Source organism: Maylandia zebra, linkage group LG23, assembly GCF_041146795.1.
Source record: "Maylandia zebra isolate NMK-2024a linkage group LG23, Mzebra_GT3a, whole genome shotgun sequence".
NCBI lineage: Eukaryota > Metazoa > Chordata > Actinopteri > Cichliformes > Cichlidae > Maylandia > Maylandia zebra.
The window spans coordinates 24,793,689-24,818,953 of NC_135188.1; the positions used below are offsets into that span (position 1 = coordinate 24,793,689).

Here is a 25,265-nt window from a genome sequence, read left to right on the forward strand (position 1 = left end):
CATCACGAAGAATTTGATGTATGTCATGCAGCAAGGAAACATCAGGCACTACCACACCTGGTTAATGTTATCATATACTACACAGCAGGTGTACATCAAAGTGTGTTCACAGACAACACAAGAGCAAAGACGCCTGGATATAAGTTTATAGTTTAGTAGCAGAGGGCTTCCTACCATGAAAAATTGAGGTTATAACCTTGGTGTGGCTTATTTTGATGGTGAAGCCTTATTTCACTTAGGAGGAGCCACTGCAATAAGTTAAAATGTTAAATAGTATGTCAATTTGGGTAAATTTGGTGGCATTACAAGTTCTTTCGAGTACAGAAATGACAACACTTGATAAGGTCAAGGTTCAAATTCTTGTTCATTTTGTTGACACATTACAGTCGATTTTACAAATATTTTTTTGCACCTGAAAATTCATACAATAAAAAGTATGTAAAAAAGGAAACTGTCACATATATTTGGTATGAATCCCAAACTTCATGGACAAAAGTCCTGTTTTTGGTCACATCGTTTTTATCCTCATCAAACCATTCAGTGAAGCTCCGAGTCAAATGCACTTTTGTATCGTCAGCCTCAGAGAGATCAGTTCATCCAGCATTTCAAATCAGAAATGTTGAGGCTGATAACTGAAAAGGACCCAAGCCATGCCAACAAAATGCTCCCCACGGGATTATCGTACCACGAGATCAGGGTTGTGGTGTTTCCTGCATATCTATGGTAGTTCAACTGCTGAATGCAAGTTTCTAATCAGCCAATCACATGACAGTAACTCAATGCATTTAGGCATATAGACATGGTCAAGACAACCTGTTGAAGTTCAAAGTCAGCATCAGAATGGGGAAGAAAGATCACTAACTTTGTAAACCTTGGAGAAAAGATCCAGTGAGCGCTTGTTTTTTGGGTAAAAATGCCTTCTTGATGTCAGAGGTCAGAGGGGAATAGCCAGACTGCTTATCTTACTCCCTAGTGTTGTCGCACTTTACTTGCACCTTAACTAAACTAAACTTAATCTAATGTGTAATTAATAAGTGGCTAAATGCAGAATATAAAAAATCAGCCCTCAATTCGCCCTTCAGTCTGAAATAAGCTGTTTTAGTTATTTGATGTCTCTTAAGTCAGTTTAACCGTACAGCACATTACAATGGATGATGGTAATGTAAACAGGATTAATTCAAAAACAAAAGAATATTAAAACACAACTTCTAAGCCAGCTTTCTTACGATTGGCTGCCCCTCATAAACAGAGGGTGGGGCTTCTGCACCTGAGATGACCACATTGGAGAAATCCCCTCTCAATCACCTCATGCAGAGCCAAGAGTAGAAAAAATACCTGAAACCGAGTGTTTAGTGCAGTTTGAAGCTTGAGCTTTTGCTTTTGGGATTTAGTTGTACATATAATGACCTGATGCACACTTATAACAGTGTATGTGTTATAGAAAATAGAAAATCATAATAGGTCCCCCTTTAAAAACAGTTGGGTATTACCCCAAATTTAAAAGCCCCAACCTTTCCTTTTAAATTGGAAGTCCCTAATGAGTGCAGCAAAAGGCTTAACACTGCTTTCTTAATCTGTAGAAAAAGCCTCGTGTCATTCCAATACTAAAGGGATTCAGCATTTTTACACACACAGACTTTTATTCGCCAGCTTTTTCTTTTGCCGTTTCTTAACCAAAAATGAGTCTCGAGCGGCCCCACGATATCAAAGTAATCGGTTAATTTGAGACGTTATAGCAATAAAAAATGGTGCTTTGAATCAAAGTCTGAAGTTGGTTAATAGGCTCTCCGACGGTTTGGTTCGTGTAATTTGAGCGTTCACAGGGGACGGCGCCTGGTTTATGTGATCTATTGCTTCAGAGCAGCACTTAAGTCGAATTATTAGCTCGACTGATGATGGATTTAAGAGTAAATCAAGAAATACCATGTTCCATAAGAGAGTGCCATCAAAAACACCAAAGAGGTGTTTGCTCTTTCTGTTTCACTTTCAACTCTCTCTCGGTCTCTCGCTCTCCTCTCCACTCTCTTTGCGTCTTTGTCGCTCTCCCGCCTTGCCTCCCTCTCTCTCCCTCTTCCTCCCCTTCTCTCTTCAGGAACACGACTACAGTAGATTTCAGTCGGTGTATGATTTATTCATTGTTGTGTTTTTTCCTTCTCCTTGAATGTTTGGTAGAGAGGACAGGAAACTTTGAACCAGAGTACAAAGCAATGTATATTTGGGTCACACATTTTTCGCATTTCTTCTGAGAGCCTTGTGTGTGTGCGCTCCCTCTCTCTTCTGAGAGGTTGTCTGGTGACTGGGTCGACTCCTCTCCTCTCCGCCACGTTCGTCCTTGAAGTGAGGAATCAGTGGGGTGCCCCGATCCAAGGGGAGGCAGGCGGAAAGGGAAAGGAAGGCGGGAGAAGGCGAACAGGGCAGAGAGGTTGGGAGCTAAATAATGGATGATTTCTTATTGAAATAAAGGCCTGGTGATAACGGAGGCATGTCATTACCTGTGAAACGGAGCAGAATGCTTAATCCTAAGCGCCACACAGCGAAAGCAGGCCACAACAAAGCCCCGCGTCGGCGGGATCGTCTCAGTGATGTAAAATTCACTGTGATACCAAGCCTGTTTTTTAGGTGTCATCACAGCAATGCAACACCTAATGTCATTACGTCAGTGCGCAAGGCTGAGCCAAGCCCGAGCGGCGCAGCAGCTTCCCCCCTTTCATGTTCTCCCCGTGCTGTGACTTTGACCTAACAGCAGCTCGGCTCGCGCTGATTGACTCAGCAGTCATTATCCCTCCTCCGATCCCTCCGCCATACGAAACTTGTCTGGCCTTGAGCCAAACCGGTAAAATATGAGCTGACACTGAACCCATGACACCACTTCTTCCCAGATACATTAGCGCCACTTCCCGAGCCTCACCTTCACCGCAGACGGCCTCGCAGCACAGCGTGACTTTTAAATCCTGTGCACCGAATCAGCGTATTTGCACCTGACGCAGGTTGTATATTTATCTCTGGTGTGAAACCTGATAAATAACTCATTTGGGTGTAGAGGAGCTCAAGCGAAACCCCGGGGGTGGGGGGCATTGGGATCGGACTGTTCTGTCAGTAGCTAACCTCAGATGTGAAAACGATCTCTTTCCCTCCATGCATGCCACACTTTTTGCACAAGTTCCTTCTCACGACTTAATTATTCCCGCCCCACATTTTCTGCTGGTATTTTGAATTATGGATTTAGAAATGAGCAGGAAAGTACAAAACAAAATCAGGCTAACGATGTTAGCTGTAATTAAAATGGAGGAGTTGCAGGCTGCCACACTATTGGCTTGGAGAGAGATGTATTAACCAGGCATATGGTTATGATAATTAATCCCAGGACTACAGAGAAACAAATAAACACACGCTAAACAAACAGGGGGGACCAGATGAGGGCTGCAGGCAGCGGTATTTGTGGTGAAGAACCCAAAAAGGAGGGGGGCGGGGGAGGTCGTAAAAGTAGATCCTTATCGTCAATGCTGCACGCACGCACTGAAAAGTTAAAAAAAAATAATAAAGGAGGCGGGCGGTGAGGGAATGTGGAAGAACACAAGATCAGGACTTTTAGAGTTCATCATTTTTCCTCAGGTTTGATTCCAATTTCAGCCCTTACATTCACACATTTGTGCCGAGGGTCACCCACGGTAAACCCTCCAACACCGAGCCTGCTTTGACCCGGGCTAACTAACCATGCTACGTGGTAGTGCAGTACAGAGGGATGTCCGCACTCTTGCAGATGTGAGTTATGTGTGATTAATTCAGGATTGACCACCAAAATTAAACGCATTTCATTGAATATTTTTTACATGTGACAACAATCCCACAGCTTACCTTCCTTTTTAGTTAAGGGACCATTCAACAGCAACAACGTGGAAGGGCTGGATCGGTCAGGCCACAAACTCCCCTTTGTAGACCACAATTTAACCCTACAACACTAACTTGTGACTCTGTAGCACTTTCAGTAACACTGGGTGTATTTTACCCAATAAAACATACTTGACATTAAAATATATTAAAGCACAATTACATGTGGCAAACAAAGTATTCTTCTTTTACACAAACAACATCAGTGTCATGGTGGGGGCCTAAAAATGCTTTAAAGCAACACAATGACAATCTCTTGATTACAATCGTGTGGGCGAAAATCCCCCAACGTTTGTGTTCTTGGTTTAATCTCACAGAGAAAATGCTCAGTCAGATTACAGTGTTTTTCCCCTTCGCCATCTACATTGACCAGTGTGAGATGCCCAGTTTTGGAGACGCTGCAGAGATGTCTGCCTTCTGTTTAATGCAATGGAGCTCTTGTAGCATAAAGTATGTAAAGTATAAATGTTTATTTACAGAAATTCTGACCTGGTTCAGAACAAATGTGCAAACCATGTTGTTAGCAGCTTCATATACTTCTTCCTACGTAAGTAAACAGATAACAGCCACACTAACCAGTATCTTGAGAACTTGACGCAGAAACTAATCAGTTGGATGTCCAGTACTGTGCAAAAGGCAATTTAACACTGATCTATGTGTCATTCATATCAGAAAGGTGATTCCCAAAGAGCTATTAGCTCTCAGCATGGTGTGTTTGATCCACCATTTAGTACCACCTAGAATACATCTGATTAACAAAAGTTTCGCTTTTAATCATGACAATGATCCAAAAACACTGCCAGTGCAGTAAAAAGTGGAACACTATCAGTCATGGATCGGCCTCCCGAGAGCCCAGCCCTCAACATCATTGAAGCAGTGTGGGATCATGTTGACACAGAACTGAACAAAAGGCAGAAACATCCAAAGAAGAGCTTTGAATGTCCTTCAAGAAGCCTGGAGAACTATTCCTGAAGACGACTTAACAAGAGAGTTCAGACTGTGCTGAAGAATAAAGGTGGTCACACCAAATATTTACTTTTGAATTTGTGCACACTGGTTATGTGTCTACCTATTTAATCTACTGTTAACGTTCCCAGGAACATCCATACCAACATCCAAGGTTAGTGGTTCTTTTAAGGACTTGGACCATGACCTCCGACAACTGTTGCAGCTATGGCTTTCACATGTGTTTTTTCTGATAACTACAGGTAGTCTAGAAGGATAAATAGGGCTTTGAGGGTGCACTGTCCCTTTAAGCTTCGGCACTAAACTCAGCAGTCATATGCTGCTTTACCCCAGCAGTATACTGTATCACTGACTCACTAATATGAAGCTATCAGTGTTGACGGCATTATCCCTTTTTTTGTTTTCCACAATACAAACGAGCACAAAAGAACCTCATCTTCTTACAGGCTTTGAAATTAACAGCCAACCTTTTGTATGGGCTTATAAATAACTGGAGATGCTGCTTTCTTCTTCTTCTTAGTGTGATTCAGGGCTAAGACTGTGAAAGAAGGGAAGGGAGAGTAAAGGATGGATGCGGGGCCGTCCAGGCCCAGTGGCATGTGAATAGACATAGCGAGGGTTTGTGGTGAATCAGAAGAAGAGACGCCAGGATAATGCTCTCTCTTTCCCTCTATCTGCTCCCAGTTGGAGGATGAGGGAGACAGAAGGGAATAGCTGCTAATAAGGCGTTGGGTGAGAGGCTTTGGGGAAGCTCCCCGTGGTGCTGGTCTGTAATGGAGATAAGCGTTGCCGTGTTGTTGTCTCACAAAAATCAACAAAGGGAACATGCGATGGGAGATTTGCGGGCGCGTCCCCAGTGAAAAGCAGGGCTTTCACAGCGATGTAATGTTTAGCAGCATTAGAAATCATTAGGCCCGGCACCGAGGAGGCGAGCGTGCCAGACGCCTCGTGCCCCAGTTAACGCTGTTTTGAAAAGCCACCCGTAACCCATTCCTTAAACTTGTTTTCTTCCATTCACCTTCAGATGTTGGCAGATCTGACAGGAAATGCAGTGGGGAGAAAATGACGACTAAGTGTGTTTGTTTGTTTTAGCCGAAGATTTAGTCAATCTACATCCCTGCGCCCTGTGATCTGCAGAAGCGATAAGGCCGTGGCCTGGCTGCAGTTAGAGTAGCAGCAGGTGCTTCGCCAGGCAGTGGAGGGATACAGAGGATGCTGATAAATGGGGCTGGTTTCCCGCATAAAGCACAGCACCCTATGGAGGGGAGAGAGATAATGCATGCAGAGTTCACAGGCGCTGTGGGTAGCTGCTGCAAGGAGGGCGGACATCTTTGGAGCCAAAATGATAGCTGCATCGAGATGAGGAGACTTTCAGGAGGTTATTTCAGCCGAGTTGGAAATAAGGAATGGACTCCTGTGATCTGGTGGATGAGAGGAGGCGTAACAAGGCAGGAGTGGGTTGTTTTTTTTTTTTTAAGTGAGCTACGTAAGCAGCACATATAAAGGTCAAGTTGAGATCCTAAAAGAGGCGACTGGCAGATAATTCATTGCTGCTAAGGAGTGAAATATATTTAGAGCAGCACTCTCTTTATATGGTCAGGTCTCCACATTTCATAGATTTCATTTGTGAAACTTGACCTTCTGGCTCTGTGGACGGCCAGTCTGTCTTGGCTAAGGGTGGGTATCTGTTGCTGTCATTGTGTTGCTCTTAATTGTTTAATTGGTTAATTATGAAAACCAGGACCAAATAAACTCAAAATCAAAATTTTAAAAACTCTATGTGCCCACGCACTTATGATTTCAAGACGTTGGTTTATGATTAGTTTCTGAAAGGGTTTATTTCTCCCTTCTAAAGTGGATTCAGATTTGAAATCTTACCATTGTTTCCTTCCTGGCTGACTAAAAAGTTGGAGAGGGAAATATTACTAACATGACTTATTATTGGATAGCAGGTTGACTAATGTCCTGTAAACTAGTATACTTATCTAGTTCCTTTTTAATGCAGTCATGAGAAAAATGTCTATGCAGTGTGTTGACACCCCATCATCAGTAGCTTGTAGAGCCAATTTTATTAGTACTCATTTTCTTTAGGACTTTTTCAGTCTCTCAAATTGCTGTGGGGAATTTTAGGCCACTTTTCTTTGCAGTGTTGCTTCAGTTCATTGACATTTGCAGGCACTCATTCATGCGCAGCTCTCTTAAGGTCCCAACACAGCATCTCAGTCAGGTTGAGGGAGCTTGACTGGAACATTGCAGCACTTTGCTCTTCTTGGATCATCATCCTGTTGAATGACCCAGTTTGGTCCAAGCTGTATCTGTCAGACAGATGTTCTCAGATTTGACTCTAGAATACTTTAATATTCAGAGGAGTTCATGGTCGGCTCAGTGACTGCCAGGTGCCCAAATCATGACCTCCCATCACCATGCTGACAGCAGGTATGAGGTGTTTGTGCTTCATGGCCAAAGATCTCTACTTTGATCTTGTCTGTCCAAAGGACATTGTTCCAGACGTTTTGTGGTTTACATACATGCACTGTGATGCCCACTATGCAGATAGCATTTCCTTGAACAACGTAAGACTCTGCTGTCTGTTTTCTTCCCAAAAATTCCTTTCGTTTTTCTTTCTTTAAGACACTCCTTCTCCCTATATTCTGCTACACTGCTACTCAATTCAGCAACTGCAGCATTCACATACCTGTAAGTCCAGCTAACAGAAGTCCCCATGTGCCCCTGTTGAGTCATCTTTAACCTCCTACCTGCAGTTAACTAGCAGGAGCTTTTCACACTAGCGGTAGCTGCTAACCAGCTGGTAATGAATGCACTGGGCCTGTAAGGTCAGGCCTGGTTGTCTGGGGACCCATTAGCAAATGCGAGCAAGCCCTCTCAGCCCTGCACTCTCTGCATCCCTCCCTGCATGGACCCTGTGTCCTGCAGGCTCCAGCTAACCCCAGTATAGCACCAGAGGCTGGGCCATGCTCTGTCCAGGGACCCCACCTCAGTGAACTGTCATTTGTCTCGGCCATCCCGCCAGCGCTGCGGGCTACATTAAGCCTTGATCTATGGGGCACTCCAGCCTACTTTTCCCTGGGATTCATATGTTGTATCCACTCTGCTGGGATGGGCTCAGTTTTTAAGTATTTACTTCTTCCTGGTGTTTCATAGTGGACTTGTTTTTTTTTCTTAAAAAAGCACATATTTTCACCCCCTAATCACAGCCATTTTTCATAAAAGTGCTACGCTACATTTCACCCTCAGCGCAACACTATCTTTTAAATCAGACAAAGCTGTCGAGTGAAGGCCTTTCTCTGCCGGCTGGTTTACACTATCTCCAGCCCTCTGTGTCCTGAATCTGGTGTCTCTTCGAAGGGTCTGTGTCGCTGTCAGCACTCACACTTTCACTTCTCAGCGCCGGATTCCCTCAGATGGCCCTTTCCATCCACCCTCCCCTCACCCCGAGGTTTCTAAACATGCTTCGATCTCGAGCGGGGCTTGAGTATCTCATCACCGAATGCTTTGTTTCTCTTGTTCCCAGACTCCGTGGTGGTGTATACCTCTCTTCAAGCACAACGTCCCTGGAGCCCGGCCAATCGCCAGGCCTCAACTAGAGCTGTCAAACCTAATTCTGCCAATGTCGGGTGTTGAAAGCTGGCATGGCAGACACTGGAGAAGAAAAAAAAAGCTGGCGCGTTGCTGTCACATTACTCCTCAGTTGTGTGCGAGTGGGGGGAAGTTGCAAGTAAGATCATTTTGCAGAAACACTATAAAAGCCACATCAAGACGAGGAGCCACAGTTGCTCACTCCCAAGCCTGGTTTCTGGAAATAGACAGTGGGCATTTGCATGTTTCCTGCTTAGGCAGTCTATTCATTAGATTAGTGTTGTGGTAATGTGAGGACTAGCCAGACTTAAATACAGGATGTCATAAATCATAATGTTCATTTTAAGCTCATCCACACACACACACAAGTACTTGCACACACGCACACAAACACATGCAATTACACACTTAAACAAGCGGAGTGGTTGTGTTCGGCGCATGTCGGAGGTGGACATCTTCCCGTCTCTCCGGCTTTTTTCTTGTGGGGCTCCCATGAATCATTGCCTCTTATTCCTTTCTCAGTGCGGGGGAAATCACATTAAGTGGAGCGCCGTGTTTGGCTCGCACCAGTCTTGTCTTAATAGCTGTAATTTGGAGAGGAGAGAAAGGACGGGAAAGAATGGAGAAGAAAGCTCGCTCACAACACTAATTCCAGTCAACAAAAACACCCCTCTCCGATCCCACCACATTAATTTGCATTAAAATATCCAACAGCTAAATATGTAAAGACAAAATAGTGGCATGCTATTTATACCTCTCCTGCCATGCGTGTGCTGTGGCAGCAGCAGTAGCAGCTGCGTGTGTGTGTGCACAACCTCCTGCAATTGTGCCGTGCAGAGCAGACCTCCCACACCAACAGTGTAACCATTCCACTTTCGCACAAGTTAGCAAGAGCGAGGAACGCCATGTGGAAAGGGGAGAAATGCAGCATATTACGTCCAACTGTTCTATATAGGCTGGTCGCTCATTCACAAAGACCCAATTTACACTTGGTATTCTAATGGTTTCCAATTGTTTTCTAACAACTCAGTCAAGCTCGAGTAATTATAGGATATAAACTTCCACGTGACTAGTAAACATGACAGGGGGTTGCCCCGTGATTACATTGAACTGTTTTGCTGTCAGAGACTGATGCAAGCAGCGTCAGCAACCAGCTTTGCACAGGTCAGGTGATGGGAGGCAACCTGTCTGCAAACAAGCTCAGTCCAACTTGGACCGACTGCAATCACTCTCAGGTGAACTGTCAAAGGTTTGCACATAATTCTTCCTTTATAACAGATTGGCAACAAGTCACAATCATTCTGAGTCAATTTGCACTGAAGGCTGCAACTCGTCTGTGAGGAACCACATTGCAGTAGAAAACTCGAATCAACTGGTTCACAACTGGTTGTCCTCTGTTTACATTCCCATATAAAAGCAAAGTTGCTGAGCGCCTCTCATTTTACAGAGAAATTCCCATTCTGCAGCAACTCAGTCCCTGTTTTTGGAGGAATATCTGCTCATGTATATATATATAGTAACTAACACATTAACCATCCATTATTTATTCCATTATTTATCCCAACGTCTTTGCACTCTGCACCATTGCACATATAAATATAAATGTGCCTCACGTGTTGCTGTTGTTGGTATTGTCCGTTGTCTATTCTGTTACGTCCACTGAGAGCAAAGAAATAACTGGAGTCTAATTCCTTCCGCGTGTACACACGCTTCGTTAATAAAGCTGATCCTGAAATGGATGCAAGTTCTGGCTGGACTCTGAATAAAATTACCCGACATTTTGCCTGTCTGTCTTGATTTCAGGCCCTTTTTGCACCCCGACGTAACACAAGGACTGTAAGTGTTTAAGTTTGTTCTAAACAAGTGGCAAGTTACGCACTCTGCTCACAGTCATGACTGACTGGACCTTTTAAGCCGTTTACTGAGTGACATAAATTATACAAAAGAAGCAGGAACTGGTGGAGTAAGGCCCAGTCAGTTTCAGTCAGTCAGCCTCATAAAATCCTCGTCAGTTTCACATTTACAGGCATTTTTTGATGGCCTTGTAGTAACTTCTGAGTGCCTCGAAGTAAAATTTGACCCATTATGAGGATCAGATATTATATAGACCATAAAGAAACATCCCGAATCCTGTTGTCTTTCTGCCAGCAACTTAGAAAAGTGTTTAGTGCTGCGTTTCAGGACGGGAGAAGCAACAAATATATAGATGGGGAGGGTGTTCGTCCTAGCGATTTTTTTTTCATCTCGGATCATCCTCTGTTAAATACCTGTTTACTCGACGAGACAGGGAAACGTGATGACTCGTAATTCAAAGATTTGCCGTCAAGTTTGATTCTTCGCAGCCCAAGTGCCTTTCTATATCAGGATCTCATCTCTTTGGGTATAATACGACGATTTAATGGCGATTTCTCCGCTGCCGAATCCGTGGAATTATCCATGCTAATGCTTCTGTCTAATGCTACTATCACACTGATAATAGCATTATCTAATCCTGCCGGTGAGCGTTTGTACCTCTAGCTGTTGCAGCCATGATCCGCATAATTCCACTAACTAATGCACCAGTCACTCCCCGTACTTCACAACTCCTCCACAGCACAGATGAGCACCTCTCATGACCTCGAGCCTCCCAGAGCACCAAAATCAATATCCGGGCTCTAGTCATGGTCTGGCTGTAGGGCACCGTCTTTTTTTTCTTTTCTTTTTTAAGTGTATTTGCAAAACACAATTAAATGTATTGCAAAAAACAAAAACACAACAGAACAAGAACCTTTAAAAGATTAAAAAGTCCAGGACTTGTATCAGATCCAGTGGGTACATTCAGTTCCATACCTGGCACAGTGGTTCGTTTATGGCTCGTACGCGCTTACAGTAACTATTTTCTGTCTTTGCTAACCTCCTCTCCCCAGCGATTGCCACCCACTCTAACATTTCCACAGTGGCTGAGTAATCTTTGGCTTCCCTGCTCTGCGGTCACCTATGCAAACAGCAAAGTCTTGGACAGAAGCCCCCCTCTCACTGGCTAAGGTGAGGGAAGGTGAGTGGGATGAGCAGAGAGTCTCCAGAAATGTCTGGAGAAGTGTAAACAAAATAAATAAATAAAAAATTTCCTGTTTAGAGTAACTCAGTCAGCTAAATTAACACACAATTGCTTGCCTGTGTTATGCGGTGTTTGGTATAGCACCTCACAGCATCTCGGTGTCAAATTCTTTCGCACTGGGTGGCCCCAGGGAAACCAAAATATTCTGTTACTCTGGTGTTAAATTAAACACCTTTTTTCTTCGTCTAGTGATTTGCATGAGTATATTTGGAGGGAACAACTCTGGCTGATTGCTCGAGTCCTCATTTTTGACTTATTACAATGTCACTGTCACACCTGCTGGAACAAAAAAGGGTGTAAATGTGCATGGGTTGGGGAAAAAGCTGATGCTTTCTTGTTCTGTTCCATAAAGGTGGAGTTTCTAGTGCCATATGGTATCTTATGTGGCTTTCTTTATATTCCCCCTTAAACGCTTAACATCGGAAAACATATTTCTGCCACACAAAAGGTTTAGAAGTTACGAGGGCTGAGATGGAAATGGTGGTTTAAGGTAGTAACAGTTCGTTTTCACCCATCACCAACAGCATAGTCACTCTGGTTTATCCACACATGTGTATGGCTTCTCTAGGCTCCAGATGATCTTCAGATACCTGCAGTGGTGGATCGGGTCTGTCTCTTTTGTGCCCATCGAAAGACGGGGGGCGTAAAAGCACGGTAAGCACAATTTACTGAAATAAAAGCTCAAATTACAGGTTAAAAACTGCCAAATATTGAAGAACTTAAGATTTGGCAAATAAATAATGTTATTAAATGATAGGCAAACTGCAGTTCTTTTTGTGGTCACTAGATGCTGGTTCGAAAATCGAGTTAATCCTCATAGACTTCCGTGTTAAAATGCCCAACTTTATGGCAAGAAAAAATACATTTTCCCTCCGTGGCAACTTTTCAGGAGTGATTTTTTTTAGCTTTCTGCTCAGCTTCACCTGATTCAATTGACTTAACTGAATCTTTTAACCAAGAGAAGACTGGACTCAGCTGGTTATATTCTTATATAAAAACAAGCAGAATGCCTATGTCATTTTATAGTTACACCACCATCCTGCAGCAAATACGACACTATTTGTGGAGGAATTTCTGTTTCAAATCTATGAGTTTCTGGCTACACTCTGAATATAAGCACTTAAAGTGAATTTCTGTGTATGCAGATGGCAAAACATCTGGCAATTCTGGCTGTTGACACAGTTAATCTGTATTATCACATGTAATTGCTATTTTGACCCCATTTGATTGCAAACTTGTAGTCGACCGACTCCGTCTTGTGGCCATTTTATTGCTGCCTAAAGTAAGACGACAATTGGCTGCAAGTTGTTGCTGACCTGGTCCCTGTCTCACAAGTAACCATTTCAAAGTTAATGAGACTGCAAGTTGTCAGCCCATGGTCAAAGTAATTTAATAGCATTGCACTCTCCAACCACAGTTCTCCCACATGTGACATGGTACGTGGCACAAATTAGCACTCAGACAGTCAATGGATGAAACTTTCTAACTGTGCCCACCTGTGTTTGTTAAATCATACTCGTTTAGTTTCACAAACAACGATAAAACTGCAGCTGAAGCTTTAATGTGAGTCTACAAATCAGTGACTGATGTCACAACGCCTACATCTGTATCTTAGAGACAGTGAAGAGTCACTGTGACGCCAACAATGAAGGTCAAGGTGAAATGTTTAACCAACTGAGGCACTCTTGTCCCCCGAGGCCTAGTATGCTGCTGTGAAGTTTGAAGACGATCCATAAAACATTATGAAGTCTTTACTGATTTTGCATATCTGATGTGACCTTTACTGGGTTTTCACCAAAATTAAACCAGCCCGAGCTGTTATTGGTAACCACCATCAAACAAAATTCAACATAATATCTTGAAAACTGTGACTGCGACACCGCTAACAAACTGACAAACAAACTGAAGAGATTACATACTCCCTCCCTTTGAGGGGAGAAGAAAAAGACAGCCCTCTTAAATTACATTAATCAATATTAGCATTGGCATTCTTTGCGGCAGCACTTGAAATATATTGAATGATGGCATAAATCTGCAGTGATGGTCTCTGACTGTGATTGCTGTAAAACCCATATGGGAGACGTCCTTCTAATACAAAAGGACTTCTATAGTCATGTAGGATGTCTGGGGAGTGCATGGAGAAATCCTTACACTCTGCCAAGCCCAGATTCATGGCCCTGCGTGTTTGGCTAGCCATTTCCTGGTGCTGCACTTGCTATTTTATTTGGCCCGCTTTAGCCCCAAGCATAGGGGGACAGTTGTCTTCCCCAGCTCCTGAGCGTGGAGAATTTCCTTGCTTACTTTTCCTCGGCTCTGCGGGAGAAGAGGGAGTATGAGGAGAAAGTTAAAAGAGAAAGCTGGACGTCGGCCGTGTTTGAGTTATTAGTTAAGAGCGGGAGCCAGAGAGGGATGAACGCAGAACCAGAAAAAGATAAAGAGGGGCAGAGATTGAAAGAGAGGGCTGGGGTTGGGGGGCGGTTGCTGGGTCTTTCTTTCTATTCTGCACATCGAGTTCTCACCTCTCTGTGCTTCTCAGAGTCGAGGAGAAAAAAAAAAGGCTGTATTTGGCTGACACCAGCTCTTTGCCCCTAAAAGGAGGCTTTGATTAAACTGCCTCAATCTAAACAGATTCCTATGTGCAATATTTACCCACAATGCTTTCTATGGTGCCACAATTTATGTGGAGAGACACTGACGGAAATTGCAGAGTGAAGGATAAAACTATCTTGGGGGGCCACGCTGGAGCCCCTATGTTTTTTTTTTCTCAGCTGGAATTATAAGGTAGAAACACGGCGCGCCCGAAACACATTTTCACATTATGCTCAGGTGTTTGTTTGCTTTTGGCCCTCGAAGAGTAAAGTGTGTGTAATTTGTGTGCTCTACAGCCTGTAGGACATTCACAGTGATAGTTTGGCTGCGTTCCCTCCAGGTGCGTGTTACACATTGAGAGACGGCGAGGCAAAGCGGGACAAACAGAAAGGGGAAAAAGACAAAGAGGGAGAGGTGCACCTGGCTCTCCACTACACCTGGGAGGAGAGCTGGATGGTGAGGGCTAATGATGTGGTTTGAAAGCTTGCTAAATAGAGCTAGCGGCACTCGCTGTTCCTAGACGGCCTGTGGTTGGTTAGTCCTCACCACAGAGGTGCACATTCCTCCCTGTTCCCCGGTGTCAATCTCTCCTAACCTGTCCTGTTGTAATCGCACACGTCTGCACATTTCATGGGTGTTAAAGGCAGAGTTTTGATCAAAAACACTCAAAAAGAGGAAAGTGTTAAAACTATTATAATTCTAGCCTGAGTGATTTGACAATGATGAATCAATATTTTAGCTCAGAAGACGCATTTAAATGAGGATGTTTTTGGATTAAATCCCCTTAATAAGAATGAGAATATGCAGTAAATGTCTCTCTGCTGGGAACAAACTCAGTGAACTAGAGTTAGGGTTCTATACCAAATGTTGTGACGTCAATCGCCACTCCAGCTAAAACTCGACGTCCAACATGGCACCCCTCATTTCTTTATGCTTCCAAGCAGCTTTTACTTTTTTCTTAAACCAGTTCTCCAGGCGTAAAGGAGGTCTTATAAAAATTTTCTTTGGCAAGTGGCTGCTTTTTCACTCATTTTCAGTCCAATCCTTGTACCTAAACATAATTAAAAAAATGTTGTCAAGTGTCAGGTATCTGAAAGTTATGTCCTTAAGAAACAGAAAAAAATCCAGCAAAGAATTAAAAGGATCCGAAAGACGCATCTTGACTATCACTTGATCCATCTACTGTTCAATGAAGCCTCATCAGAAATGGTCTCAGTGGTAGGGTGGCTGTCAAGGAGCTGTTCTTAAAGCTGGGAAACTGGGAGAGAAAACTGAGGTATAAAAATTACACAAGAACTGGACTGAAAACCAGTGGAAACAGGTCTGGTGTAGTGATGAATCCACATTTTAACTGTTTAGGTTCAAATCATCGTCAGTAGAGAGGTACAACAACCATCTGTAAAACATGGTGGAGGCTCTGTCATGGTTTTAGCTGGACTTATAAAATATGAACACAGAAAAGTATAGTCAGAATGTGATCCACCCTGAAATACTATCTGGAAATCATCTGATTGACAACAGCTTCAAGTTTTCCGCATGACAATGATCCAAAAAACACTGTAGATGAAGTAAAATCATTGAACACACACTGCAACACTATCAGTCATGGATCGGCCTCCCCAGAGCCTGGACCTCAACATCATTGAAGCAGTGTGCGATCATGTTGACAGAGAACAGAACAAAAGACAGAAACATCCAAAGAAGAGCTTTGACTGTTCTTCAAAAACCTGGAGAACTATTCCTGAAGACGACTTAAAGACATGACAAGAAAGCTGCCTAAGAGAGTTCAGACTGTTTCAGGACTGGTAAAACGTTTGGTATGCACTAATGTCTGCAACACTGCGTTTGCATATCTCTCTATGAAGTGTCTGAATCAAAAAAAAAATGGTAGTTTACTAATTTAGTGCCAAAAAACTGCAGTTCCTCTCGTGGCTATTTGAGGCTGACTCCAAAAATGAGTCAAGCCCTCTACACTCCCATGTTAACAGCATTAAAAAGCACGTTTACAGCCTATTAAACTACAGCCTGTCTTCTATCTGGTACTAATTAGCAGATACATGTGTGTCTATTGTACCTGTGCAGTTTACTGCTAACCAACTGTCAGTGAGGCTAACATGTAGCTCACTAAATCATTTGCATTGTTGCCAGCGACATCTTCAATAGGTTTCTGTTTTTTCCAGGACAGATGAGCAACGATAAAAGTTATACCACTATAGTTTCACGCAGTACAGCTCAAGCTGTTTGACTGACAGGGAGCACCTGACACCATATATGTCACACAGTGCAGGAATCCTGCCGTTAATCATTTGAAAAAGTCAAATCTTTTGATAGAACCTCTCACCAGAATTCACACACAAATCTCTGCTTTGTATAAGTAGCTACTGTACGCTATAGCTTCTCCTTTACATCCACCTCTCGCCTTCATCCAGCTTTGCTACAGTGTTCTTCATCCCTGTCTAATGTAGCTGATCCCTGCACATATTCCTCCCCCCTTCTCCTTCTCTCTCTCCTTCTATCCTTCTTCTCTGGCTTTTGTGAGAAGAAGAGGTGAGGGGATATGTGTCTTTAACTGAGCTGGAGCTCTGCTGCAGCTTACCTCTTACTGCTAAGACAGGATATGTGCTCTGCTTTGTTACTGCTAACCTGCTTGTTTGGGGTGAGCTCAGTGTGTTTGTGTGTTGCTGCTTGTGTGTACGTGTGCAGAAGTACTGAGAAATCCCATTATGGAGCCAAGTTGCTGCCACGCTTTCCCCATACACACTGTGAACCCGGTGTAATCCACTCACACACTCACCATGCATCCTTGTTTGTGAGCGCACGCTCACACAAATACACAGCCTATACCCTCTAGACTCGGTGGTGAGCTGTGTATCCCCACGCACTGTTGTGTTACCTACCGTGAAACATGACAGCTAATGATATCGAAAGCTTTCTAAAGGTGTGTGTGTGTGTGAGAGAGAGAGAGAGAGCTGGATTTCTTCCAGACAGACATCGATTAGCGGGGAAAGAGTGCCGGCTCAAAGTGAAAGCTACAAAGTCAAAAGCTATGCTTTCGTGTATGAAATTAATTTAATTTTACACCCTTTTTACCTATAAATCAGGTTACTTTTCAAGCTAAATTAAGCCAATGAATGCTCATATTTGCTAATCTGTCAGATCGATTTCTTGGGCTTATGTACTGCAGGTTGCATTTTTCTCCCAGCGAGTGTGGATTTGGTCATTTGCAGAAAAGCTATCCGGGTTAAAACAGTATGTTTATGCGGCCTGTAACTCTGATTTCAGTGACTTTTATTCACAAACCAAGAACCTGCTTCATACTATAATGTAACAATTTAAACATTTTAATACACAGGACAGTCATTAAATCCTAGAATTCATATTTGATAATGACAAAGGAATCAAAGAGCTGCTTATTTATATTATTATATTATTAGCACAATAGCATGTGCTAATAAAAACAATACCTCAAAAGTAAAAACTGACAGTTAAACCAGGAAAAAATAAGCATCTATTTGTCCAGATGTTGATGTAGTTTTGAAGATTGTGAAGAGCCGTTAGAGAGCTGAAGCAAGCTCATGAAATATACACTGTATATAGACTCATAGTCGGGCTTTCTTTCTTTCTACAAGCTTCATTCACACACTTACAGCCGTGTTCAGTATCATGACCAAAGACACAAAACCAACATGCAGGTTGGAGCTCTATAAGAAAAGATGCTACTTTGTCACATACAAACTGTTCCGGGTTCCTTTATGGTTGTGACCACCTTCAGTAAATACCCAAGAATACTTAAACATGCATGCTAGAGGAGCTGGGGATCAAACTACCAACCTTCTGAATAGTAGATGACCCAATCTACCTTTGTTGTATCCCACAGTTATATAATGGCTTCATGGTGTAGTAGTTTACACATTTGCCTAACAAGCAAAAGAGGGTTTCCTCTCAGGAAGGACATCTGGTGAAAAACGGTCAAATCAAAGATGCAGAGCTTCCTGCTGTGGTAATCCTTTATGAATAAGGGAGATGCTGAAAGTAGGGATGCACTGATATAGTGATTGGACATTGGTACATTGAAACACTGCTGAATGATAGCAGCATATGAACAAATAACACTCTGGTGGTTGATATCAGAGGCCAATGCTGATATTCATTTATATGGCACTTTTCTCCCGTGACCCTGAATTAATTGGATGGATGCATTTAGAATACAAACCACATTTTTTACATTACACAGGATGTTGTTCTCCAAGGCCAATTTAGAATCACTATTTAACCTAACATGTATGCCGTTGGACCGTGGGAGGAAATCCGAGTACCTGCAGGAGAAAGGTACAGCACTGTCGGTGAGAAAGAAGACTTTCCATCCATGTGTTTCCTAACAGCTTATCCAGCTTTTGTGCCGCAGGTGGGCTGGATCTTATTCCAGCTGTCATAGAGTGAGATGCATGTTACACTGTGGACGGGCCGTCAGCCTGTCACAGGACTAATGAAGGTTTTTCTTCAAAATTAAGGACCCAGTACGATAAGCTGAAGTTGAAGTAAACTACAGCATGTACTTAAACAGGTATGGTAAGAGTGGTAAGAGTCAGAGTTCACAGAAAAGACTAGCTTAACTAAAAAGTTGGTATTTGCAATCTGATTAAAATAGAATTGCATTTTAAAAGAAAATGTTTGCTCTGATAAAAGAAATCCAGATGTAAATAAATGCTGATGAGTATAATCAGAGATCTAAAATACAATATCAACTGAATATGGTTAGAATATGTGATTAAATACTGCCTAAATAATCAATATGCATGTCCAGATGAACTCTAATGCTAATTCTAATTAAAATAATGGATATTCAAGAACAAAAGTTGAATGAAACATCATGGAAATACAAAAAACCCCCAAAAAAAACCCACCAAATAAACCTCAGAAAACACATCGGAAGTGTTTTTTTCGGGACACAGTAACGTGACAGAACAGCTGCAGAAGTGACAGAAACCAAAACGTGAAGGACTGAGACACATTTAAAAGAAGCAGAGGCGTTGTGAGGGAGAAAAAGATGTCAGGTAATGTGTGTTGTAATCACATTATTCATGTAATCCCCTAGATACATATCTGCTATTAGCCGTTAACTGTTAGCTTGTCACTTCCGCAGCTGGTCCGTCACGTTATTGTCTCCCCAAAAACACCTCTGGTGTGTTTTGTGTGCTTTTACTTGTTTTTCTTAAGTTGCACTGTGTTTGCGCTCCTAGGTCCACTGTAGTGTTCAGGATTTAACCTAGAAAATATTTCTCAAGAATTATTTGCTCTTCTGCTGCTCAACTCTTGATAGGTTGACCATAAGCACATCCACTTGGGGGTGGGGAGGTGTTCCACTCTTCTTTCATCACTTCCTGCCGGCTGAGCATAGGTGGCGCTGCATGTGCTGCATTGCACCTGTGAGACGGGCACAGAGGGGAGCCTATTTGTCACCAGGCTGTCTCTCTGCCTTGCTGTTGAGTGCTCACTCACTCTGTATGTGTGTGTGTGTGTGTGTGTGCATGGTTGACAAGGGAACGGGCTTCACACACATTCTCCATCCCGTCCTCCTCGACTCTCTCTCCCTCGCTCTCTCCCCCTTTGACCCCAACGCCATCTTCTCTGTCTCATCCTTTATGCACACTGACAGCGAGCCCCTCCGTTTATGGCACTGCATAACGTTCCCTCATTACCGCCCTGGACTCAGAAACCCAAACGCAGCAGCAGCAAGGAGAGGAGGAGGTAGAGGAGAGGGAGGGAAGGTAGTGTATGTGTGTGTGGGGGGGGGGGGTGATGTAGAGAGGTGGAGGAAGAGGGGAGAAGTGATGACATTCGCTTTGGCTAATATTAATCTGATTCATTTGGTACGCCAGGAAGCATCACTTTAACTGTTTCCGTGCTGCTCCGGCGTGTGCGCTGATGACAGGAAAGAGGGCGCGTGTGCAATTAAACTATACACTGAGATGGAAAGCAGACAAACAGGAGACGATACACTCATTGAGCAATTTGTCGCTCATGCCCTCTGATGATTTACATTTAGACAAATACGCACAATACCCGCTGTATCTGCACAGTGCACACCCGCATTTATCGACGCATGGACTAATGCAGTTAACGCATGCATACGCATTCTATTTTTAAGGCTAAAAATGGCATCCACACACAAACAATATCAACTGTCACCCTAGTCTGCTGTGCACACACACTCACTGATCCCTATAATACACACACATACACACACACAGATATACACATCAGCTGGTGCAGAGCGCGCAGGCAGGTCGCAGCAGCTTGTGTTGGCTGTAAACAGCAGTGCAGGCAGTATGGAGAGCGGCGGCTGTGTGAGCGCCGGGCCGGCCAGCCAATCAACCCCTCGATCTCCTGTCCCTGCCCTTCCATTGATCCCCATTAAAATGCTTAGCAGATGCTTGGCTTGAGAGAGACAAGCGCCTTTCTCTGCTGCTATTTTCATTTGTATGCTCCTTACCGTCGGCCCCTCAGTCTGGAATAGTCATTTTGCCAACTGGGATGCAGGCCCACTTCCCGACAGTACAGTAGCTATCTATTCACATGTAGCAGCTAAAGCTAGCGAATGTTTAAATGTTGAATCAATGTTGTCATGCACCAGCTTTGAAAAACTGTGGTGAATGGTGTGCCAGAATGGCAGAGATACCATCTGTGCTCGCGTAGCTGGATGTACACCTGCGTTGTTTTGTCTCATCGGGACTTCATCATCGCTCGTGAATGGTTTTCTTCATATTCGCCTGGACGCATTACACTAAGGATGTATTGTTTTAGAAAGAAATTTCTTTTTTTTTTTTTTTTTTTCAGAAAAAGAAATTTCAACTTTATTTTTTACTTTGTAGTTTTAGACACCATTTTATCCATAATAAGAACACTATAGACTCCAGACATGGGGATGTTTTGCTTGTCTATCTCGTAGATTTCAGTCATTTGATCGTCCCAGAACCCCAGAAGTCAACAGCACATGCCTGTCTGTCAGCTTTCCATGTGTTTTAAAAACATTAGTATGAATATAACCTCTCAAAGCAAGAAAATTAAAACATGTTATGACACAGTCACGGGTGGTTAGAGACCGCGACATGACCCAAATTATTGCAGCTGTGTGAGATGAACTTGCGATGTTGTCGAAACTGCTGCTTCAAAGGCCGCCGACCACTCACACTTTCGTTCTTTAAAGAGAAGATGAGGTGTGGAAGAGATGGAGGACAAGATGGTAAAGCTAACTGGGTAATGTTTGCTAGCTTTCTAGCACTAATCCATCGGTCAATACAGATAGTGTTGCAGGACATTTCAAACTTTTACTACTTTGTAAAGTTAAACTGTCAAAAACATATTTTCAGTCAATTCAGCTGACCCACCATTGTTGATTTGGTGTGGAGAAGGACAGATTGGTGCGATTTAGCTAATGTGTTTGTATGAATTCTTTGCTTTGCTAGCAGCTGTTAACAAACTGAGTTGGCTGGCTTTAAGCGCCACTGTACCAACTGTCTAAAATAAAGCTGGCAGGCTGTGGAAGAGAGCTTTGTTTTGCCCTAAAGGTGGGTGTTCCTATTATGATGTGAAGTTGGATGAACATTATGAATAGTTATGGTCTGAAATTAAGTTTTGCTCTCACAAGGTCTTCATCGGGGCAGTGTGATACTTTTCCTCTTTACAGATCAACTTGTTGGTTGGACTTGGATGTATATAAGTGGATGTAATATGATGAGACACAGTTCAGTGTTGTATTGAAAGCTTATGATCAACATTTCTGGTGCATTCTCCTTACTTTTTTTTTATACCACCTTATTTTCTTTTGGGGTGTGAGTACAACAACACTAAATTAAAGACTAGTTGGAGTAAAAACAAAAGTTTTCAGTTGATCATAAACAATTTTTTGTGGAAATTTGGTAAATACTGACTGCTTCTTGCTATAATTCTGTAAATACTTCCTAACACAACATCTCGTCTGTGACATAATCCTGTAAGCAGCGTGTGTCTGGAGCATGTGGGCCAAAGTATACCAGGATCAGGACTGGCTTCTGTTGTTGTGCCAGCAAGTGAAAGAAAGCAGCTATTGTGTGTGTGTTTGCATGTTTGTGTTTGTGTGTAGGTACCGGCTTGCATGCCTCCACATAGTGTACAGTATGTGTTTGTTTTGTGCACGTATGCAATCGTGGTGTGGGCGAGCGCGTGGGACGCTTTCTTGTTTGAATGCATACGTGAGCATCATCCGCGCGGCTGCATGGTAACTGAAGCTGCTGTCTTCCTGTTACTGTGTCTGTGTGTGGCGCTTGCCCCTGAGTACATGTGGCGTACACTAGCTGGCTTTGTCTGTTGGGGCAGCTGACGTACGTCCATGGATGAAGGCCTACACTTCAGGCCATGTCTGTGAAAGACCAGCTTTGTTCTTGCGGCCTGCCAATCACTCCCTGGCTTGTCGAAGGGGAGGAGAGGCTGTCCAGGACTTAAAGTTCTTCAAGCATGGAGAAAATGCATATCTGCGTTTTATTTATTAACTTATCTGGTTTGATGACGAAGCAAAAAAAGTAAAGATCCAGGATCCGGTGGTCAGGGGGTAGAGCAAGTAGAAGGTTAGACCTCTGAAGGTTTGTATCACTGACATGTCCATAACCTCTGCAAACTCATGAACTGTATCCCTAAAAATGGGGAAAAAAAACATAATGTCTAACACACACACTGTATAAATACAATACTGTTGATCACGAGGTAGAGCGGGCCATCTACCAATCAGTACTTGCCTGGCTCCTCTATCTCCTTGAGCAACAAGCTGAATCTCGTGTTGCCCTGGATGCAGACTGTTTTAGTGTGTGAATGTTAGGTTAAAAGCGCTTAGACACAGAAAAAAAGTGCTTGTATGACTGTAAGTGAATGAGGTGAATGAAACTTGTATTAAGAAAGCAGTCTGAGTACTCATTTAGCATAAAAATGCATGATATAAGTCTTAGTGATTGGAGGTTGCCAAGGGGTTGCTGACTGGTCTCTAGGCCTTAAATAGTGCACACTAGTTGAGATTTGCCATTTGAATGAGATCAGACTGAAGCAACAGAAGGTGTAGCATCATATAGATGAATATATATACAATAAAACAAGAAAAAATAACTACAATTCCAGTTTTGTTAGCGACTGCGAGAGAAACGCTCTTTCACTCATAATTTCAATCCACCGAAATCCACCTTTAAAGAACCTATTAAAACATCCGCTCATCAAAACCTCAAACAAAACCAAACACACATCCAAAACCTATCCACACTTTCATCTTCCTTCCTTCTAATAATGTCACAGTGAAGGGACACACTGACAGTGCTCCATTTAGTAGACAGGACAGCTCTGACAACAGCCTGAACAGCGTGCTGGGAGTTGCTGTGACACACAGAAGACATGATACGGCCTTGAGGAATGCTCGCCGAGGAGGAGGGAGGTGTGCGGGGCTGAATTTGCGATGTCATGCGCCCGATTAGGCAGCTAGTCTATCTCGCCAGCGTCAGGGGGCCCCTGATGGCGGCACCGGCGTCCTACCAATACATCGTATCCATCACTCTCCCTCCTTACCAACACGCACACACACACACAGACATTTTCTCTGTTTGCATCAGGAAACATCATTCCCTTCTGTGTCACCTGCTCGGACCAGGAGCATGAAAAATGGTTGTCACGCCAACACCCAAAAATGATTGCTGAAAACGAGAGGAGAGGGAAAATAAAAGTGGAGGGTAAGCGGGTGAGAAGGAGGAGGAGGTATGGAAGGTGAAATTGGAGGAAACTCTCACCAGATTAGGTGCGGGTTAAGAGAATATTGATCTGTGTGCCGAGGACTGTTGATCTCTCTTAGCAGCTCAAGACAAATGGCAGCAAACAGAAAATCGAGCGCTCGCCTTTTCTCCAAGGACAGCTTCAGCTTCTCCATCTGCCTTTCTCCTCCTCTGCCAGTTTTCCTCCCTTGATTCTCCTGATTTTGAAGCACTTCTTATAACAACATCAAACTTCCTATAGCATGATAAAAAATGTTTAGATTGACCACTATTGCAGGCTACTAAGCTAACACTTTTTTGTGCAGGTTTTTTTTCCCCAAGTGTCCTCTCTGCCTAGGGATGGGTATCGAAACCTGGTTCTTGTTGAGAACCGGTTCCCATTGTTTCAATTCCTTCGAATTGTTTGCCATTTTTGCAAACGATTCCCTTATCGATTCCAGTTGCTCCGAATGACGTCACCACGTTGCGGAGTGACATTTACCTGGCAGGAAACAAGGCGCCTAAGTGGCTTAAACGCTCAAAAGTTTGGTTATACTTTACGAGAACGGATGACAACAGGGCAACTTGCAATACTTGCAAAGTAGATATTTCATTTAAGGGAGGAAACACTACGAATATGCAAAAGCATTTGCTCACAAAACACGTGATGACCTTAAATGAATGTCGTGTTTTTAATTCTGCTCTGGACTCGTGAATCTCAACCCAGCAGCAGCGGTAACGTTTGCACGTCCTCTCCCGTTAATGCGCCAGGTAAATAATAAACTAACAGTGCATATTATGTTAGTGCGATCTGCCTTATTACAAAACCTGCCATTACTGTGCATTTAGGTGACCATGATGAGAGAGACAGACAGAGTCTGGCTCAGATGCTGGCAGCTCTCGCTGCAGTCTACTGGTAGCGTCTCCTTTCAGGCCAGGATAGACGAATGTCACCGAGCAGTGACTAAGTTTGTGGTAAAAGGTTTGCACCCATGTACCACAGCAGATGCCCTGATTTTCGGTAAGTGAATGTGTTTAATTGTAGGCAGGGACATTACTGGATATTCTTGTGTAATTGCTACAGAATAATTTATGTTATACTTTGTTATTGCTACAGAAGAATATTTATTTTATTATTTTACATTTACAATTTTTTCTCCTGGGGACCCTGTGACACCCCATTGAAGAGCCGTAGGCTGGATCTCTTAAGATCTCACTGTTGGGTTTGTAAGGCCATGTTACTCCTACATTTCTATCTTGTTCAAAGAGAAGATATAAAACAAAGTTCTAAGCTAATCGACCTTAGTGTTCTCCTTTTAAAAAAAAAAAAAAGAATCGATAAAGAATCGAATCGTTAAACAGAATCA

General features: G+C 43.1%; 1 long non-coding RNA gene across 1 annotated transcript in view; it reads left to right on the forward strand.

The window, feature by feature from the left end:
- The window catches only part of LOC143415178 (uncharacterized), a 52,133-nt gene that overhangs the window by 24,396 nt on the left and 2,472 nt on the right, over positions 1-25,265 (forward strand). The window contains exons 2-3 of the long non-coding RNA XR_013095811.1: positions 11,358-11,485; positions 12,117-12,202. This is a non-coding gene — a long non-coding RNA (uncharacterized LOC143415178). The remainder of the gene's footprint in view (positions 1-11,357; positions 11,486-12,116; positions 12,203-25,265) is intronic.